Raw genomic sequence first — 4,360 nt, 5'->3', positions numbered from 1 at the left:
GGGGGGGGGGGAGGTAAGACAGTAGCAGAATTATCAAGGAATTCGCATTCTCATCCTTATCTTGAAATTGCAATATAAGTTGGCAACATTTCAAGATGGTTTTTGCAATCTAAAATTCCTTCTCAACAGGTTTTAGGCCGGGATTTGTTTTGATTTGACAGTTAAAACATTAAAACATAACTTTTTAAGCCATTAGATGTATCTGAAGTTTTTTTTCACGAACAGTCACTTTTCTTAAGTAAGAAATGGACTGAAATGTCCAATATAGTAAATAGAATAAAGTATATAGGCCCTTAACATTTCATAGATCTAGCTAGATATACTAGATTTCTCACTGTTACCAACAGGGTTATATGTAAATATATATAGTTACACCCCCCCCCCTCATCAATATACATTGACATAATAGATTGGAAAAATAAACAGTTTTCATCAATTCAGTTAGTTGACTATATGGTCAAGAGAAGCTTACTTTCTCGGTGGATGTTAATTCACAGGCGAAATTAAAACAAGATAAAAATAAATCAGTGTAATAAATGTCGTACTCTTAAAACTTTGTCCAGAACTGTATCAGTCCAGGTACAACCTGTTAGCTATAAATGTCAATCAGGACACAAACTCTTAAGCGATCAATGTCAAACCAAAGGGCACGATATTATCGGCTCTGAATGTCAATGCGAACACAAGCGTAGCTATCAAACAAGCTCTTTAGAGGTCAATGCCAAACCAATTGGCACGATCTTATTGGCTCTACGTCGTCAATACGGACACAAGCGTAGCTATCAAACAAGCTATTGATCGATCTTAAGGCACGATTTCAGCTCGTATGTTTCAATACGTAGCTCATGTTTATCAATATCGTGTTACACGATATTACAATTACACGATATTTATTACATCAGAATCGATAGATAAACACAATGAGTGGTGCAAATGATACACAACATCATTCTTTATTTGGAAACTATAATGATGAATGCATGGAAGGGGAATTGTTAGTTTTCTACAGGTAACAAATTCGAATTCTGATTTAGAATTTACAGTAATAAAAACATTAATGTTGGGTGGATTCATTGAATTTTATAAACTATTTTATTGTATTGTTTAATGGATTTCGTCTTATATGGAATAAACATGGAATTGGTGGGAAGGAGAGGTAGGGAAGAAAGAAGAGAGAGAAGGATGGGAGTAGGGAAAGGGAGGGAGGGGGTAAAACCCACGCCTAACAAGGTGGTTGATAACGGTTAAAACTGGCGCCTAACAAGGTGGTTGATAACGGTTAAAACTGGCGCCTAACAAGGTGGTTGATTATGGTTAAAACTGGCGCCTAACAAGGTGGTTGATAACGGTTAAAACTGGCGCCTAACAAGGTGGTTGATAATAGTTAAAACTGGCGCCTAACAAGGTGGTTGATAATGGTTAAAACTGGCGCCTAACAAGGTGGTTGATAATAAAACTGGCGCCTAACAAGGTGGTTGATAATGGTTAAAACTGGCGCTCAATAAGGTAGTTGATAAAGGTTAAAACTGGCGCCTAACAAGGTAGTTGATAAAGGTTAAAACTGGCGCCTAACGAGGTGGTTGATAAAGGTTAAAACTGGCGCTTAACAAGGTGGTTGATGATGGTTAAAACTGGCGCCTAACAAGGTAGTTAATAATGGTTAGAACTGGCGCCTAACAAGGTAGTTCATAAAGGTTAAAACTGGCGCCTAACAAGGTGGTTGATAATGGTTAAAACTGGCGCCTAACTAGGTAGCTTATAATGGTTAAAACTGGCGCCTAACGAGGTGGTTGATTCTGGTTAAAACTGGCACCTAACAAGGTGGTTGATAATGGTTAAAACTGGCCACTAACAAGGTAGTTGATAAAGGTTAAAACTGGCGCCCCTAACGAGGTGGTTGAAAATGGTTAAAACTGGCGCCTAACAAGGTAGTTGATAATGGTTAAAATTGGCGCCTAACAAGGTGGTTGATAATAGCTAAAACTGGCGCCTAACAAGGTAGTTGATAATAAAACTGGTGCCTAACGAGGTGGTTGATAATAAAACTTGCGTCCAACAAGGTGGTTGATAATAAAACTGGCGTCTAACGAGGTGGTTGATAATAAAACTGGCGTCTAACGAGGTGGTTGATGATAAAACTGGCGTCTAACGAGGTGGTTGATAATAAAACTGGCGTCTAACGAGGTGGTTGATAATATAACTGGCGTCTAACGAGGTGGTTGATAATAAAACTGGCGTATAACGAGGTGGTTGATAATAAAATTGGCGTCTAACGAGGTGGTTGATAATAAAACTGGCGTCTAACGAGGTGGTTGATAATAAAATTGGCGTCTAACGAAGTGGTTGATGATAAAACTGGCGTCTAACGAGGTGGTTGATCATAAAATTGGCGTCTAACGAGGTGGTTGATAATAAAATTGGCGTCTAACGAGGTGGTTGATAATAAAATTGGCGTCTAACGAGGTGGTTGATAATAAAATTGGCGTCTAACGAGGTGGTTGATCATAAAATTGGCGTCTAACAAATAATGAGGCCTAAAGCAAACAAGAATGGAGAAGAATGGTACCATAACACGATGTCACGACCAGATTTCCTGACAAGTAAACCAAACCAAAACCAGGATGGCGCCTATTTTAGACTGGGTTGGCGCCTAACCAAGAAAAACTAAGCCAATTAAAAACCAGAACTGGTTTTTCACACTATCATCGCTAATTGCTTTTTATCAAAACATGCAAAGTAAAGAATGCGGGAGAGGAAAAAACAGGAAAATGTAACATTGTGTCCAAAACATTTTGATTTTCGTAAAATTAAAAAGAAATTGCGTGAAAAAAAGTACAATTAAATCTGCGAACTTTTTTTGTTATTGTTTTGTATAAAGAGAAAATTCTCAATTAAAAGTTGAAATAGTTTAAGGGAGCGAAGTGCTTAAGTATATATTTCAACTGAACGATGTTCTCCTTATCATAAAGGATACTGAAGTGTGGAATGCAACTATGAAGGGGCGGGGGGCTACGATGAGTCACAGGAGACACAGACATTTGTACCTGTGCAATTTTGTTAAAGGACCATCAACAAATTCAAAACATTAAGTAGTTATGGCCTGGAGTAAATCTAATGAATGGCAAAAAAGTATAGTTGAACTAAGAAGAACAAGCTGAACCACATATCTCCACTTCAAGTTCAAGAGAAGTGGTTCAATATAGGTCAAGTAGTTCAACTACTTAGTGTTATTTATTAAATTATGTCCTTGAACTCTTCTTATCCAAAAATTCATCGGGCGGAGCATATTGAATTTAAAATCTGTATGACTGTGTGTCCATTGTTAAATCTGTATTAAACATGTGCGATTAATAATAGACTGAACGGATGGGGGGGGGAGGGGGAGTTGAACAAGAAAGATCAGGAATAAAAAGGCCCGGCCATATCTCCGTCTTCATATTTATTAATTTTATTGTTTTAAATACTCTGTTTACAATGCAGTGCCTTAAATACAATTTTAATTATTATAAAGCGATGCAAGACTGAAAAACAAAAGTCTAAAAATGGGTAAGGTGTATCGTGGAAAAGGCTGAGCAACGTTCTGTCAGATTTTCAAAAATGAACGAAAGATTCCGATTCCGTTAACACGGCATAAATCGTTTATTTTGGAAATAACTGTTTTTGAATAAGGAAAACAAAAAAAAACTTAAAATTGCATTCAACTTTCATAGAATAAATACAATCTTTACGTACGTTTCGATAGTTTTGAATGTTGTGTTCTCATATAACCCAGCTTAGGCGATATTTTTAATACATTCTTTCGCCGTGAAAAAATCGTTAATCGCCATTGATATAATTAAGATCGTTAACGATCAGTAACTTTAAGAACGAACGGAAAAATTGTTAACTGAACGGATAGATACCTGAAATGTTAACAAAAGGGTTAAAAAAGTCTAAACCTGCCCAAGCCCTATAACCTCGAGGCCTTAATGGAACTTGACTTTATTCTTAACTTATACATTTGTTTATTAAAAGTCAATATTATTAATGAAAAAATTAGTTTTAAGAAGTTGAAAACAATAATGACGACAGAGATAGTTTTCAAGATATATTTTCAATAATTTAAGATTAAATGATTAAATGCGTCAAAAACAATTTAATTTGATCGGATTAATAAAAAAACATTCAAAGATAGAATTTTCCGCCCTTTTTTAGCAGCATTAATAAAAATCGTGTTTTATAAAGAAACTAAGTGAGTGAGCGAGCGAGCGAGGAGTGAGTGAGTGAGTGAGTGAGATAAGTAAGTAAGTAGGTAAGTAGGTAAGATGGATTAGGGATGAATCAAAATCATGCTACAACTATAGATAAACTGGCGCCTAAC

The 4,360-nt window shown here is 36.2% G+C and overlaps 1 protein-coding gene across 1 annotated transcript in view; it reads right to left on the bottom strand.

Moving 5' to 3' along the window:
- LOC111710482 (plexin-A4) overlaps positions 1-4,360 on the bottom strand; it is an 82,781-nt gene that overhangs the window by 77,609 nt on the left and 812 nt on the right. The window lies entirely within an intron of this gene.

Source organism: Eurytemora carolleeae, unplaced genomic scaffold, assembly GCF_000591075.1.
Source record: "Eurytemora carolleeae unplaced genomic scaffold, Eaff_2.0 scaffold1015, whole genome shotgun sequence".
NCBI lineage: Eukaryota > Metazoa > Arthropoda > Copepoda > Calanoida > Temoridae > Eurytemora > Eurytemora carolleeae.
This window is presented reverse-complemented; position numbering and strand designations above follow the sequence as displayed.